The 17,075-nt window shown below is 38.4% G+C and overlaps 1 protein-coding gene across 11 annotated transcripts in view; it reads left to right on the top strand.

Annotated features, from left to right (window-relative positions):
• Positions 1-17,075, top strand: part of RNF152 (ring finger protein 152) — a 122,015-nt gene that overhangs the window by 19,995 nt on the left and 84,945 nt on the right. For 3 of the 11 annotated variants that reach the window (XM_074202567.1, XM_074202553.1, XM_074202563.1), the window contains exon 1: positions 6,609-7,016. The exons of 1 other annotated variant lie outside the window; for it this stretch is intronic. The gene's annotated coding sequence lies outside the window, so the exon portion shown is untranslated. Of the gene's footprint in view, positions 1-6,250; positions 6,349-6,575; positions 7,017-7,412; positions 7,847-17,075 lie in introns of those variants that run through there. 7 more of the 11 variants (XM_074202565.1, XM_074202554.1, XM_074202558.1 and 4 more) reach the window with 6 other exon arrangements.

Raw genomic sequence — 17,075 nt, 5'->3', positions numbered from 1 at the left:
TTGCTGTGGTTCCATACCTTTTTGTGGAATCCACATGGTCCTCTGTCTCATCAGGCATTGATTTCATTTTCTCTTATCTTGTCTTTCATTATTTATTCATGTATGTCTATTTTGGAGCTGATTAGGAGGCCATATCCTTTTTATTGTTAATTTCTTCCCTATGTATCTGCTTATATTCAAGTTCTTTAACTGAGCTTTAATCTTCCTAGAATATTTGGTAATGGCAATCTTTCCCCCTTTTATATATTCTTATATTATTCACTTTCTGACTCCTTCCCTATGATAACAGTTCGTGGTGGAGGACAGAGGGGAGAGACTGTACTTGAAAGCCATCTCAACTTTGTTGAGTAATGCATATTTCAACAGTGTGAGTCTCTGCACCAAGCGACTTTTGGGCAAACAGTACTGGTCTTTGATTGATACTGGGCTTAGTCAAATGCTGTATACCTGTGTCTTGCCCTATAGTTTTCTAGTTGAGCTCTATCACTGCACAGAATATTGTCATAATGCTGTCTCAACCAGAGAAAGTTTCTGACCTTTGGTTTTCAAGAGGTAGAATTGACTTTTACTGCAATCCAGTGTGTAGACTAGTCCCGCCCAAACATGATGGAGTTGGGATGGTGAATGAGCAGTTTTTGGTTAGGGATTAGTCTTCTCTGTTATTAGTTTATTTAATTGTTAACTTATTAGTGTTCTTGATATAATGGATTATAGAGGCAATTGAAATTGCTTGATTCTTTTTTTCAGAATTCCTATTTTAAAGTTTGAATGGTCATGAAGACTGGAAAACATGTCTAGTCCTTCCTTTTATTCAATAGGCATCTTGTACATATTTAGTTTACATGTTTTTTTCCCCCAGTAGAATATATTTTCCTTGCAGACAGGAGCTGTTTTTGCCTTTCTTTGTATTCCTAGTGCTTGGTCCAGTGTCTGGTATAATATACTCTTTAATATATTCTCTTTGATTTATTTTAGAACAGGAACTAATAAAATACCATTAGGCAGTGGGGTGCAGGAGTCAACACAGTGGCCCTCTGTGGGCAACCAGATTTATTCCTGAGGGGCTACTTATTAGTATTTCTGTATCCAATTGTATTCTCATGGATACTTATTTGAGACTGGGAGATGGGAGTAGAGGTTAAGCCTGTTTTTTTCCTGCTTCCATTCCTAGTTTTTCTGTTGCTTAAAGCAGCCCCTTTGCTTGATGCAAAAATAAGAGATGTTGCCAACTACTCTAGTTGGGGATTGATTTTCTTTGGGGAGCCTTACTGTTCCCTGGATCCTAAACCAACTGCAACTTTCAAGATTGTTAGTTGAGAGGCAGCTTTCTAGGTTCTCTGTGTGTACCAAGTCAGACTCTAGGGACCATAATACATCCCTGTGTGCTCATCTCTTAAAGTGCTTATTTTTTCTCTGTATCACCCTGATGTATTTTGGAAATAGGAAAGTACTTCCCTTAGTGTGCTTCAAGCATATGAGAGCGTTTTGTAGACATTTTAAACTCCTAAGACTAATTCATCTTTATCTCCCTCAGAGACTATAGCTGTGTCTTGCACACAATTTTGTTGTTGTTCATTTGTTTTAGTCATGTCTGACTCTTTGTGACCCCATTTGCAGTTTTCCAGGCAAAGATATTGGAGTCTTTTGCCATTTTCCTTCTCTAGCTCATTTTACAGATGAGGAACTGAGGCAAACACAATTAAGTGCCATGCTCAAGTGTCTGAGGCCAGATCTGAAGTCAAGAGGATGGCTTCCAAGCTTCAGCTCCAGTACTTTATACAATGTGAACCTAACTGCCCATTGCACATAATAGCTGCTCACTGAATACTTGTTAAATGAATTCAAGAAAGTAGTATTATCATTATTTGGTGGACTAAGTAACCTCTTTCAAATATTTTAAAATTTTTTTCTTAATTATATTTTTCTATTGCCATGGAACCTGAAAATTGCTCCTTTAAAAAATAATAATGGGATTATCATGGACATCCTCTTGAATGCATCAATTAGTGATTCCATCTTCCAATAGTAATGAATCACCCCCCAAAAATGGGAGTTGAGATTAAGATCCTCTAAAAACCAGCCTATGTCATTTGACTATATTACCAAGAATCCTGCAGGAAGGTACCGTAGTACCTTCCTAGGTTCTCATAAATTTTATGAACTTTCATAAATCTTGCTCCAGCTGATGTCTCTGCATCCTTTGGGTTACAATGACCAATATATAAAAATATTGAATGAACAAGTTCCTGCTTCAAAATATCAGAAAGTCAAACAAATTTATTAAATTTAAATATTTTGCTATTTACCAACAGATACCAATACTTTATGAAATCAGATCTTAATTTAAACCAGCAAATACATAGAATCAACAACTATAAACAAGATCTTCATTAGTCAATCAATAAACATTATATTAAGGGTTAGGCACCATGCTGAGTTAGCAAAGAGGATACAAAGAAAAGGAACAGGGAATGGTCCCTGACTTTATGGAACTCATATTTTAATGAGAAAAATAATGTGGATAACTGTGCATACAAGATGCATAGAAATTAGATGGGGAGTAATTTCAGAGGGGGAAGTACTGGTTCCTGAGAAAGAATTTTTGAAGAAAGTGAGATTTCAGCTGAGTTTTAGTCAGGGGAAATAAGAAAGAAATGAAGAGGGAGGAAAGAATAGATATGGAGAACAGTCAATACAAAGACATGGACATGGCAGAAAACATTTTTTTTCCTGAAAAAACAAACAAACAAACAAACAAACAAAGAAGGGCAGAATAGCTGGATTATTGGATTCATGCAAGGAAGAACCCCAGAAAGGTAGCAAGGGGTTAGTTTGAGAAGAACTATAAATGTCAAGCAGAAGACTTTATCTTTGATCACAGAGGTAATGGAGAGTCAATGGAGTTTATTAAGTGAGGAGATGATAAGGTCAGACCTACATTTGCTGAAAAATCACTTTGATAGCTGAGTCAAGAATGGATTAGAGTGAGGAGAGAGATTAAAGACAGAGACCCAATCAGAAGGTTATTGCAATAGTACAGGTGAGAGCAGTTGAGGATCTAAGATAGGATAGTGGCTGAGTAGAGTGCAGGAGATTCTGTATAGGTAAAAATAACAAGATTTGGCATTGAAATTTTGAGTTGGGTGACTGGGGGTGGGTGGGGATGGATATCCAACTCCTCACAGGGGAGTTTGGAAAAGAAGTATTTGGTTTTTGTTTTTCTTCATCTCTTTGCTCTGGGCATTTTCACTGGCTATTCTCTCTTCCTAGAATTCTGTCTTTGTTTCTTCTTGGTTTCTTTCAAGGTTCCTTTCCTTTCCATTTTCCTTTTCTCCCCTCCCCTCCCCTCCCCTCCTTTTTCTTTCCTCTCCTCTTTTTCCTTTCCTCTCCTTTCTTCTTTCTCCTTTCCCCTCCCCTCCCTTTTTTCCTTTCCTTCTGATTTTGTTTCTACAAACCTTTTCAATTGATATAAGCAAAACTGTCCATTTTCTCTTTACATTCTTTATCTGACTCTTCTTCTATCTATATTTATGAAAGGTATTTTCTTCTTTAAGCCTCTAATTTGTTCATGATATGATCTTTTCTAATAGATCATTATCAATTTGGAACTTGTTTTGGTATAGGGTGTGAAATCTTGATCTAAACCAAATTTCTGTCAGACTGTTTTGTAGTTTCTCAGTTGTTGCTTTTTTTTTCTTCAGACAGTAAGGTCTTATCCCTGCAGATAAGGATCTTTGGTATTACATTCATGTCATTTTGCATGATTATGTACCTAACATGGAACATATTTAAATGTTTCTACTTTTTAAAATCAAGCATCAAATAGTTTTGATGATTCAACTGCTTTGCAGAATAAATATAGTTTGAGATCTGATATTGCTAGGCCTCTTCCTGCTTTTTTCAATTATTTCCCTTGAGAACCTGACCTTTGGTTCTTTTCTCCTGATGCATTTTATTATTGGTTTAGTTCTCTAAAGCAAAAGGTGGATAGAGTGGTAGATTTGGAATTAGGAAAACTAAGTTCAAATCTGGCCTTAGAAACTTACTGGTGGTGTGATCCTGGACAAGTAATTTAGCTTTGTTTGCCTCAATTGCATATCTGTAAAATGAGTTGGAGAAGGAAATGGAAAACTACTTCCAAGAAAACCTCAAATGGATACAACTGAACTAAAAGTAAAATAGTTTGATTACTGTGGCACTTAAATTAATTTAGTATTGTAATTTTTATTATATTGATGCATCATAGCTGTGAGCAATGAATACCTTTCCATATATTTAAGTCCATCTTTATTTTTGCAGTGTTTTGTAGTTATATTCATGTAATTTTCATATATTTTCTATGTGTCAGTTGGTAGATTTCTAAATATTTTGTAATTCTGTAGTAAAAATTTCATAAATTCTAATTATATGTACAAAGTTTTTTTTAAAAGCAAATTTACACAATTGTTCATCACACGGAAAGATAACATTGTTGCTGCTACAATATTTTTAGACATCTGTATCAGCACTGCAAAATGAGTCAACTGAATTTTCAAATTAGTGTTTTCGGTTCAATATGGCTACTCTTCTAGACATGTGTTCTCCATTTGAAGCATGTGGTATGATTTGATTTAGAAGTGAAAAATGTTTCTGTTTCAGAGATTTATCTCTAACTTGCTGAAGTTCATGCAAAGAAACTTTTCAGTTGACAAAGTCTATTAAATTGATGTAATGCTATGTAAGTTAGAAGACCATTAGAATTTAACTAAGTATCAGCATGAAAAACCATATTCAGTGTTAAGATGAATGATTAAATATGTTAGGAGATTATGTAGGAAAACAGTGACAAGTGGTAATTACTTGTAATTATTTTCCTGTTCAATAATAATAATCAAATTCTTAAAAATTTATATTTTTCATAACTATTAGATGTAGCTCCTAGAAACATAACCTGGAGCTAAAAACCCAATTACCCTAATCTATACTGCAGCTTCCAAATTTTTTATGGAAAATCCTTTCTTCTTTAAAGAACTTATTTTCTTGCTGAAAGTTGAAAACATGTTCTTGGAACAGTGCTGTCAAACAGTGTTGGCTCTCTTTTATTGTTAGGTTTACATGCACAATTTCAACATGTGCATTTCCTTTCCTGGAGGTAAAGGGAAGGAAGGACATAAAGGATTAAATTAAGGACGAACAAAGAGCATTGTTACAATAGAGAGGTTTCAAGGGATACATAGACAAAGGGAAGTACAATTAAGAGGGTTAGAATTCTTTGTATCTCATGGAGACAGATTTTCATTATAAGGATAGTATGTAGTTTCTGAAACAATCAACCATTATATTTGCCAGACAGGGCAAGAAGGCAAAACTGAGGCCTTTGGATATAACTATTAGTAAGATTTTTATAATTACTCAAGTTGGTCACTGGGTTTCATCTTGTTTTGTTTTTGTTTGTTTTGTTTTTGTTTGTTTTTTTTTTCTCTGCATTCTGGCCGATATTAGAGATCATGGAAGGCTTCAAATTCTTTATTTTGTAACCTGAAGTAACATCACAGTCTCCTTCAACTCCATTCCAAGCAGCCTATAGAAGACTTGAAGACTTTGGTGTTTGAAAGAGACCCAAAATAGAGACATGTTATGGAGGGTAATTTACTAACGTGATATTGTGTGTTTATAAAGAAATCTTGCTAAAAGCTAGGGAAACGGCATCTGCCTAGTTCTTCCTTTAGTCTTTAGTCAAAGACCATTTAAATAGCTCCTCCATGGACGATGGACAGATTTTGTAGGTAACCAAAGGTTAGGGTGGAGGTGGGGATAAGTTCTTAAGTTTTCCTTGGGAGATAAAACACTCTAGCTGTGTCACCTGTGCAGAGTGTAGATTCATAATGACATAGATTTACAAGGGAACGAGGTGGGAGTAAGCAATGGAGATGTCTTACCGTGGCCATCCTCCGAAATTAAATGTGTTCATGTACCCCCTGACATGGAACATTGGGGGGCTTCACTCAGACAGAAGCAATCTCTATCTTTTAGGATCTCTCGGTAGCATTTATCGGTCCCCAAAGGGCCCCTCTGCCCCCAATCCTCCTGAGAGAAATTTTTGGGGGTGACCAAAACGGAGTAGACTCGGAGAGGCTCCAGGTCAGTTTCTGGGAACGTGATAAGCCGAGCTCCTCCTCCTCCTCCTCCCGCCCCCCAAGTCTCTTCCAGCTCCTCCCCCTCCACTTCAAACCCCCCGGGCTCCGCCCTCCTCTCCGCGGAGCAGCCCCGGCTTTCTGCTCTTCACACCTGACTCCCTCCTGGGTCCGGCTCCAGCTGGGGCTCCAGTTCGAAGGCGGTGGAGGGAAAACCCCCAGCGCTGGGGATGAGGTCGGGCCACTGGGGGAGAAAGGACGAGAGAATTGGGGGGGGGGGGGGCATTCACCGTGTTCACAGCTCTCTCCTGCCGGGGGGGGGGGGGTTCTGTTTCCTGGACAGTCGTACTGTTAGACTGACCGACCCACGGACATTGCAGGGAGGGGGGCAAGAAGCGGGAGGGAGGCGGAGCCCAGGGTGGGGGCGGTGCCCGGGGAGGAGGAGGAGGAGGAGAGCTCCTGCCACCGCTGTCTGCTCTTGCTGAGTGTCTGTGTGTCTCGGGGTGTGCGTGTGCCACAGAAGCAGAGAGGAGCCGCGGCGTGGGTAGGGGCCAGGCAGGCAGTGGCGGGGTCGAAGGACATTGCTGGGAGGACCCGGGCGGCGCAGGAGCCCTGGACCTGGCTCCGGCTGAGCCCGCGGCTTCGCCAGCCTGCTGCCCGGCCGGCCCCGCCGCTCTCCGCGGCTCGTTCGTGGGGAGTCCCGGTGTGTTGCTGGCGCGCTCGCGCGTGGGTCTGAGTGCGTGTGAGTGTGTGTGTTTGTGCGCGCGCGTGTGCGTGTCAGGGAGAGAGGGAGACTGAGCGAGCGGCGGCCCCGGGACGAACTGGGACACCTAGGGATGCTGCCGCCGCCGCCGCCGCCGCCGCCGCTTGTTTAGGGCAGACCCCCACAACGCTAACACAAAGGTCAGTGAGTTTCGTTTTGTCTTCCCGCTTCCTTCCACCTTTCTCTCTTCGCAGGCCCCCTGGACTCGTAGAAGTATGGGTGGGTGGCGAGTGGGGGTGGTGTCTGATTTTCAACAAAAACAGAGAAGTCCAAAAAGCTAGCCGCGCTTTCACTGGCTGCTGCAGATGTGTTTATTTATTTGGAGAGGCACAGACACAGAGAGAGACAGAGTGAGTTTCTTTCATTTGCGGGTACTGGGTACCCCGCTGCCTGGCCCACTGGTAGAGGACGAGGGTGCAAGGGGCTGAAGAGACCCTGGCTGTGGGAAGCATTCACGGGGGAGGGGGGTGGGTGAATGGGGTGGTCTGCTGGGAGTTGAGGCTTTTCATAAATGTTAACTGGATTGAATTTTAGAATGATGATGACTGAGGTGTTGGAGGGGGGGCGATGCCGAATGTCGATGTCTGTGGACCTGGAGTCCTCGGATGCCCCCTGGAGCTCTGGTCAAACTGAGGATGTGTCTCTCTCTCTCTCTCTCTCTCTCTGTCTCTCTCTCTGTGTGTGTGTGTGTGTGTGTGTGTGTGTGTGTGTGTGTGTGTGTGTGTGTGTGTCGTGGGGGGGGTAGTGCAGCTACTGCTGTTGGGCTGAGAGAAAGGCAACGCCCCCTCCTGACCAATCCCACATTTCTTTTCCCTTCTCCCCCAGGGCAAATAAAAACAACCAAAAAAAAAAAGAAGTTAGCCAGCTGTGTACCTAGATCTAGGTCTTCTCTTCTCTTCTTTCTCCAGATCAGGGGCAGAAGGGACAGATGTTTCCAAGGCTTTCTTGTGGCCAATCCCGCTTGACTAGGGTGAGTGGTTTCTTCTGAAAGGGCAAGTAGCAGGACAAAGAGCAAGCGAGGGCTTGTGGCAAACATTGCAGTTCACTAAGGAGGCTTTGCCTGATTCCTGCCCGGGGGCAATGGTACAGTGTTTCCAAAGACTTGGCAGTCTAGAAATTAAATCCAAAATCCCAAATAAAGAAACAAAGAGGTGACTGGAAGGAATGGGGATGGGGATAGGGAGGTGGAGAGGACCGTCTCAGGGGCTAAGAAGAGAAAAAAAAAACTGTGCCTAGAAATGCAGCGCTTAGTTTATGTGCTTCTATGTGGGTGGCATGGATTTTAGTCTATTCACAAGTGAAGGTATTTAACTAGGTTTAGGTCTTCAGTATCTATTAATCTCCGGGTAGCAGTCACTTACCCTACCCTTGTTTCCCCACCTTTTGTTGTTGTTTGGAGCACTATACTTCCTTAAAAGACCAAAGGGAGAATTTGGGGGCCAGGGAAACTGCAGAGATGATATGAGATGGTGGTTATTTTTTCTTTAACAGTAGCAGCTAAAAAATTTAAAATCCTTGTCACTCTCCTCACTTCAAATATCAACCACTCTCCAATATACCCTTCAGAACCATATCTGATAGAATGGTTTGAAAGGATGCTTTCTTTGATTTCTTTTCTTGTGTGCTACCAGTGTCTCCTAACCCTTACTGCATGTAATTCACTGCAGGCAGAACAAAGCTCTGTCACAATTGTGCTTCCTGCTTGTCAACCTCTTCCCAGCAAAATACCAAATGTAAAAGGGACACAATGACAGATTCAGGTAACCCCACAGACTCTTGGTAACCACATGGATATCTCTGAATCCTTGTGGGACATAGAGATTACACAGATCTGGGCTGTATTTCTAACTGCATCAAATATTTTCTGCCTAAGTGAAGGAATGGTATGGGTGTTGGAGAGTGGGGAGATAACTATTCTAGTAGGAAAATGTTAGTGACTTTTTACATCTCTTTTGAAATGTTAATTCCAGACTGAGTGACTTTTGATTTACCTGATTTTTGATTTACCTGACTTTTAATTTACCTGATTTTCAGTAAGCCCCCTTTGGGATTCTCATATAATCTATCCATAAATAGTTTATCAAAAGATAGGAATTCAACTTATGATAAGCTTAGTTATCCATCTGCAATAACAAATTTTGGTTTTGTCTTCTGGAACCAACATTTGAAAAGGTGTCATTCCAAGAGTCTATTTAGAAATTCTCCACTCACAAGTGACCCCCCCCTTCCCCTTCCAGTTGTAGGGATCTCTACTGAAATCATTCTCTTCACCTCCCACCTTGTTGTGACTGCTCATAATGTCATAGATGTGTATGCAATAAGTTGCTGAGGTTGTAGAGGAGAGAGCTGTCTTATAGTAGAACAAAGAAATCTAGCTTTAATAAAGTTTCTATTTATACAGCTATGAACCAGTGTACTCTTTGATTCTGCATTTTTTTCTGTAGGTCACTGGTTCTTCAGAAATTTGACTCATGATTTCTTCTCTTCACTCCTTTTTCTTTCCAAGAATAATTGTGATCCACTTGCAATTTAACTAGATTTGTGGGTTAACTTGAGAGATATCAAAGGGGGAAAAATGTAACCTTCAACCTTCTCAAGAAGGTTGATTCTTTCTGAGACCATGGTTCTGTGTGTAGTAATACATGTACACTAGAGGTTGAATGATTACTTGTGATATTTTAATTGTATTAAAAATATTTTTTCTTGTATGACTGAAAGCATTCTCCTGATATTTTTCTCTATCCTATTACAATATGATCATCACATGTATCTGTTGCTCATTTTCTTTGACTCTTTAAAGAACAAAGTTTACATCATGTATAAAAGCTTATGCTATTTACCATAGTATATCTGTTTTACTTGCTTTCTTTTGTTGAGGAAATACATCCTATTGTTGTTTATCTCTTATTCAAGGTGCTTAAAATTAATATGGAAATGAATAAGTTATCTAGTCAATTCCTGAAAGAAAGACCAAGGTTTTGAAATTATGTGACTGGTAGAAAGAATTCTAGGACAATGATGTTAATGTCAGCAATGTTACTGGGTGTGGACTATCTCAAAGAAAAAGAACCCAACAGAATAATGGGGAGGGTCATATTGTAATAGAAGCACAGGGTGTGGTTTAAAAAAACTTTGAAAAAATTCAGCACAAACAAAAATCCACATGGGGAAAAAGCTATTCACATATTAAAGTTCATGTCCAAGTACATAGATATATACAGGATAATTTGAAGTTTTAAATTTGGGGCAGTAATTAAATGGGATGATATGTTATATATTCATGATTGAGATTTTTTAAAAAGAACATTATGTAATGTTTGTTATTTTGTATTCTTTGTGTAGCTGACTGTGGTTCAGCATAGGTTCATGGACACAATGTTGGAAGGAATCTCAGAGACATTTAGTCCCAATTTCCACCCCCCCCCCCCATCTATAATGTGGTTATTCAGACTCTACTTGAATACACTTCCTTTAACAGGGAGCTCACTCTGTTTTAGAAGTAACTTTTTCTCTGTTGGAAAACTTTAATTAGAAAGTGTTCTTTTCCTTGTCCTTGAATTATTCGTTGGAAACTTGGGTTGAATTAGGTTCAAATCAACAAACAATTTATTAAGTGCCTACCATGTGCAAGGATGTTACTGTAGTGGCTATAGAGATGATTCTATGGAACTCTGCTGGGGTCTTACAGTTTAATTGGAAAACTAAGACATGTACAACTAATGATGATACAAATTAGAATTGGGTCAAATAATTGAAAACTGGAAAGAACTTTAAGGATTATCTAGTATCAACCATGACATTCTTCAGAGGAGTGTAAGGAGTGAATATAAAGCATCACAAGAAATTGGTTCATCCGTGTCTACATGGATTCCTCATGTTCCAAGCCAAGGGTTTCCTTTTTCTATTATACATTATTCCCTACCATTTTACAGAGCTGTTGGAACCAGTCTATCCTGTTGGCACCATTTTCTCATAGTATTGTCCTGTTCCTGTTAGTATTGAGTTTGATTAAAGGAGTGGAAACCTTTGAAACTAAAGGCCTGTTGTATAATCTGGCAAAGTAAACAGAGTGTGGAGGTTGGGGGTAGGTAGGAACATTTGTAACTCTTGTGTCTCTTAAAGTTAATTTAAAATATAATTCCAAACCACACCAAGGAAATAGCATTTTCTGCTAAGGTTACTAAGAACTTAGTAAGACTCATGTTCTTTTCTGAGGGATCTTTGTTATTAGAAAACACAAAATCTACTCTCTAGAGATTTGGGTATATCACCTCTGCTGGTACTGCTATGAGATGTCAAGTGTTTCTAACTTTTCACTTTCCATTGGTTACATCAGAACCAGCCAGTGTTGTTTTTTTTTTTTTAATAGGAGCGTAGATTAAAAAGAGCCCTCTTTGCTTTTGGGCCAAACCATCCAGATTACCTGGGTTCTGGTTTTGAAGGATAGGTCCCTTCATCAAGTCTCAATTTCTCACTCATTTTTTTTCTGTAAAATGAGGTTTTTGGATCAGATGACCTCTTAAGATCCCTTGCTGTTTCTAGATATTCCAAATTCATAATTTTGTGATTTGAAGGGGGAGAATATAATCTTAGAAATAACACATGAAGTTAAAAGTCATTAAGAAAGACTTAAATCTTTATTAAAGTTTTGGAACCTCATGTTCAATTTTCTCTTAGCCAAGTGGTTTGGTCTCTAGGAATTCTACAGCAGGCTACATGGACTCCAGTTCCCCCTTTGTCTCCAACCTGGAAAATGATTGCCCAGGCCCATTTCTGCCCACATCTGTGATAGATACTAAGAGAATATCTTTAGATTTACTTATAAGTCCCAAATAATCAATACAGTGAATAACCTGGTATTCTTTCTCTGTCCAGATTATAAAGAATACATCTTTTAAATTAGGTTCTTAATAATCATTAATTCAGAGGTATGAAGATCATGGTCTGTGTGGATTGCAGGCAAAACTCTCTAATGTAATTGAAAAATATTTAACAAAATAAATTACAATACAACACAGGTAATGCAAATTTGTCATTTTCCAAGTCATTATGTAGGTAGCAGGGATCCATTTTTATTCTGTATTTGACTCCACAAACTATCACCCTGTACCTTCTTCCACCTAAGGGCAAGATAAGATATTGTTGCACAGAGACAATTCAGAAACTCCGGAGTCCTATACCTCAAAAGTATTCGGTCTTTTTAGTCTTTAGCCACACAGTTGCCTTTGCAATGTTAGACCAGACAGCTAGATGGCGAAGTGAATAGAGTGCTGGATCTAAAATCAGGCTGACCTGAGTTCAATTATGACTTAGTAGCAGTGTGACCCTGGACAAATCACTTAACCTCTGTTTGCCTCAGCTTCCTCATCTGTAAAATATCGATAATTAAAAACACCTCCCTCCCAGGGTTGCTGTGAAGATCAAATTAGAAAGCTGTTTAAGCACTTAGAGAAGTTCCTATATAAACATTAGCTATCATCATTATCATCATCATCATCATCATCTAGACCAACCAAACAGGTTTGGAATACATATAGCATCAGATCCAGGTATCCTTAATCTTAACTGTTAGAGAATCAGTAATAAATTCTCCTTCTTTGAGTCTCCTTTTGATAGTCGTGTAAATAGATGGACCATTATCCTGTTACCCTGGACAAGTTAAGGTGAATTAGATCACAGTTTAATTTATCTTAGATACTTTTTTCTATGAGATTTGAAAAACTCCTTGGTTTTCTCAGCAATATATTATTTTTTCTTGTTCAATTTGTGCACTGCTTTTGTATAAGGCAATATATGTTTAGGGTTTGCATGTTCATAACACTGATTATGGGATAGCTAGGTGGTGAAATGGATAGAGAGCTGGTCCTGAAGGACTTGAGTTGAAATCTAGCTTCCAGCCGCTTATTAGCTGTCACCTGGACAAGTCACTTGACCCTCTTTTCTCATGTATAAAATGAACTAGAGAAGAAAATAGCAAACCACTCCAGTATCTTTGCCAAGAAAACCCCCAAATAGGGGTAAGCAAGAATCAAACATAAGTGAAATGACTCAACAACACTGATTATAATGGGTTAAAACTCTTTTGTACTAGTTTATGAATCTAAACTGCTTTTATTGTGGGGGAGGAAGGTTTCTGGGTTCTAAAATATCTTTTGATCTAACTTTTGGAATCTATTTGTGGATATATGATTAAATCTCTCCATTTCAGGAGAGACCTCAGAGAACACCTGGGCATATATGAAGAATTCCTTATCCTAGGTTAACCCGTGGTGTCAAACACAATAAATAGCCATTGAGAGTTAAGACCACATATGCAAATGAACAGGAGTGTTACTATTTTCCAAAGCCTATAATATTTTTGGTAACTCAAATTTCTAGAAAGTTCTTTATTACCCCAAATGTAAATTTATCTTTTAAAACTTCTACCCATTGTTTCTAATTTTGTCCTTTGGAGTCCAGCAGATCTAGTGTGATCCCATTTCTGCACAGATGGATTAAAAATCCAGGAAATATGACAGATATATTAGTCCTTTGCTTTCCAAAGGCTTACATGCAGAGGCTACTGTATATAACGTAGAATTAGAAAGGAGTGGGGGATACACTTTCCCATAGGGCATGATATGAAGATGATTAGGAAGTAGAATGGACAACTGGTTTCCAAACACAACAAACAGTGGCATACTTGAAAAAAAATTATGATTTCCCAACTTTCTTCTCACCCTATAGTCCTTATCTTTTTCTAGATCAACATCCCTAGTTTTTTCATCTAATCTTAATGTGGTATAAATCTGAAGCCTTTTAATCATTCTGCTTGCTTGCTCTTATTAATTATAATTATATTAATTTATATAACATTTAATTTTATTTTTCCTATTATATAAAATATTATATGAATGATAATTATAATAAATTAATTTACTTCTTCAAATGTGTTAGAAACTGAAAACAGTTCTTTAGAGGTGATCTGATCTGGGTAGGGCAGAGTCCAGTGGGATCATGCAACTCCTTGTTTCTTGAAGCTAACTCTCTAGGGTACTCTAAGAGCACTGGCAATTTCCTGGCTACCATGTTACACAGTTGATTCGCCTTGATCTTGTAGTCCACTAAAATTTCCAGATCTTTTTCAGAAAAACTGCATTTAGCCTTTCCAATTTGTATTTGTGAAGTTATATTTTTAGACTAAGTTTATAAAGCTTGAAATTATCTCTATTAAATTTCATTTTATCAATTTTGGTCCCATATTGTAGTCTGTGAAGTTTTTTTGGACTATTTTTTGAGACTATTGCCTTGTATTAGTCATTCCTTCCAGCTTTCTATTATCTTCAGATTTGATAAATATACTGGCCATCTATGACAGACTGGAGATTCAGGAGATTCCTGAAGTCAGGAAAACTGGAGTTCAAATTTGATCTGAGACTTTGGACAAGTCTTATTTTAGTTCTTAACCTCTGTTTGCTTGTTTCTTCCATTTTAAAATGGGGATAATAACAGTCCTTACCTCACAGAGCTATTATCAGGATCAGATGAGATAATATTTATAAAAATATCTTAGCACATTGCCTTTTCATCTGTGCTTTAAAAGTGTGAAATAACCTAGGTCCATGAGGAATTCCACTAAAAGTTGATCCATTAATGATTATTTTTTTATTAAGTCATTTAACCAGTTCTAAATCCATCTAATTATACTTGCTGAATTGTCTTAACAACTCTCACCATCATTTCCACAAGGATAGCATTAACTACTTTCAAATGTTTGCTAAAATACAATGTAAATTATATTAACACACTTCTTCCTCCACCATTTTAGTAACCCTGTCAAAAAAAAAAAGGAAATAAGGCCACTCTGATATGACCTGTTTTTTAATGAGGTAGGATGGCTCATTGTGGTCTCATTTCTTTTTTGGATATTCACTTTTTAATAATATACAATATAGTTTGCTTAATTTGTACTATATGGAAGTAGTAATAAATAGTAGTAATAAATCTGACTTAGAAAATATTTTTAGAGAAATGAGTTTCATCATTTTCAAGTATATGCCATAATTTAAACTGTTATATTAAAGTGTTACATACATTCTTATCAAGAACCTGCTTTAATGCATAGAGAAGAGTGATTGATAATGAATAGATCTGTTTCTTACATGTAGATAAAATTTTCACAAATGATATTCTTCTGTTTGGTACTTAGTTTTTCCTAGTCTGGCTACTGCTTATATTTCTATTTTGATTATTTATTACTCTCTCTCCCCTACTCTTCTGTTCCAACCATGCCAATCTATTTTCTTATCCCCTTAGCTAATTTGCCATCTCTGTCCCTTGCCCTCTTCATAGTTTCTTCCCCCAGTTTCTTTTTATAAAGGCAATGGGGTTAAGTGACTTGCCCAAAGTCACACAGTTAGGCAATTATTAAGTCCATCTGCAATGGGATTTGAACTCAGGTCCTCCTGGCTCCAGGGCTGGTGCTCTATCCACTGTGCCACTTAACTGCCCCCTTCCCCCATTTTAAATGCTTTCCTTTTTCATCTTTTTGCCTTAGATGTCCTAGCTATTTTAGAGGGTAAGAGCATCCCCAGGTCCATTTGTTAGGGGACCCTTAATTACCCTAGAAATTACCTCCCTCCCTCCCACCCTTCTACCCTCCCTGACACCCTCACACCCTCCCTTCCTCTCACCCTTCCACCCTCCTTCCCTCCCTCCTTCCTTCCTTCCTTCCTTCCTTCCTTCCTTCCTTCCTTCCTTCCTTCCTTCCCTCAGGGTGTTATCTTATTTGTCTAAGTAATCCCAGTGTCTACCACATTTTCTTTGGCACACAGAAGATGCTTAATATATAAAGAATGAATGAAATATTTAAAGGGTCCTAAAGAGAATTTGTTCTAAGTCTAGAAAGTTCTATACACTATTCAAATTATTTTGGGGGGAAAAAGATACAGCTGAATGAAGAAGGAAATGCCACTATAAGCCCTGACCCAATTGTTATTAATAGAAAAATAATGAATTTCACATTTAGTTTCATGTGAAAAACCTTGGGTTTTTGTGAAATTTGAGCACAGTATGAGTCAATATTGTGACAACTGTCAAAAATGCTGCTATCTTGTCCAGACCTGTGTTCTCATTGGAACTCCCCAATTAGGGAATTCCGCTATCAGTACACATACATCCTTATTCTTCTTGAGAGTTGCCTAGGACATTGAGAGATTAAATGGCTTGCTTAGGGACACATACCAGGATATGTCAGAGGTAAGACTTAAACCCTCTTTGGTTCTATCTCCAGCACACACTTGAGCAACTGTACTCATAATATTTATCTCTTAGGTTGAATTTATAGAGCATAGGCAACTAGATAGCTCAGTGGATAGTCAGGAAGACCTGAGGTTTACATCTGACCCTCATACATTTACAAGCTGTGTGACTATGGGCAAGTCTCTTAACATTGTCTCAGTTTCGTCATTTGTAAAATGAGTTGGAGAAGAAGATGGAAAACAACTCTGGTATCTTTGTCAAGAAAATTCCATGCACAGTGTGGGCCCTGGGGTCCTGAAGATTTGGACATAACTGAATGCTGAACAACAACAAGTTGACAGAATAGGAAAGAATAGGCCCATTTTGCCTTGCTTAGTAGAATATCTTTTAAGTTCTTGGTGGCATATTTTAAGAGGCAAATGGACATCCTTCAATCACTGGACAAAGAGCAAGAAGTGTGATTGGGGTAGGGAAAGAAACAGAAACTCACATGGAGAGCGATTGAAGAATCTGTGGATGTTTAGTCTGGAGAAGAGAAACCTTGGGCTGGTAGATTTGATCATTATTTCAAGTTATGTGAAAGGCTATCAATGAGGAGAAGGAATTAAATTTATTTTACACAAAATGGCTGATCCAGGACCAATGGATAGAATTGATAGGGATGAAGATTTTGTCTTGAGTTGAGGGAAGAACTTCTTAACAATTAGAACTGTCAAAAAATTTAATGGGTTAGTATTTAATTAGTGGAATTGCTGTGTGTGGTGTGTGTGTGTGTGTGGGGGGGGTGTTTTGAATATGATAGTTGTTTTGGCAATAGCAGAGAGGGAATTTAGGCTTTTTGGTAAAAGTTGACCAACATGAAGTAGGTGGTCCCTTCCATTTCTGAGAGTCTATTACTGTACTTTATTTTTAATTTGTACTAAGTAACTTTTCACTAGAATATTTCCCATGATAGTAAC

Source organism: Macrotis lagotis, chromosome X (genome assembly GCF_037893015.1).
Source record: "Macrotis lagotis isolate mMagLag1 chromosome X, bilby.v1.9.chrom.fasta, whole genome shotgun sequence".
NCBI classification, from domain to species: Eukaryota; Metazoa; Chordata; class Mammalia; order Peramelemorphia; family Peramelidae; genus Macrotis; species Macrotis lagotis.
Note: the sequence above shows the minus strand (reverse complement) of the source record. Positions and strands in the feature narration are given on the sequence as shown.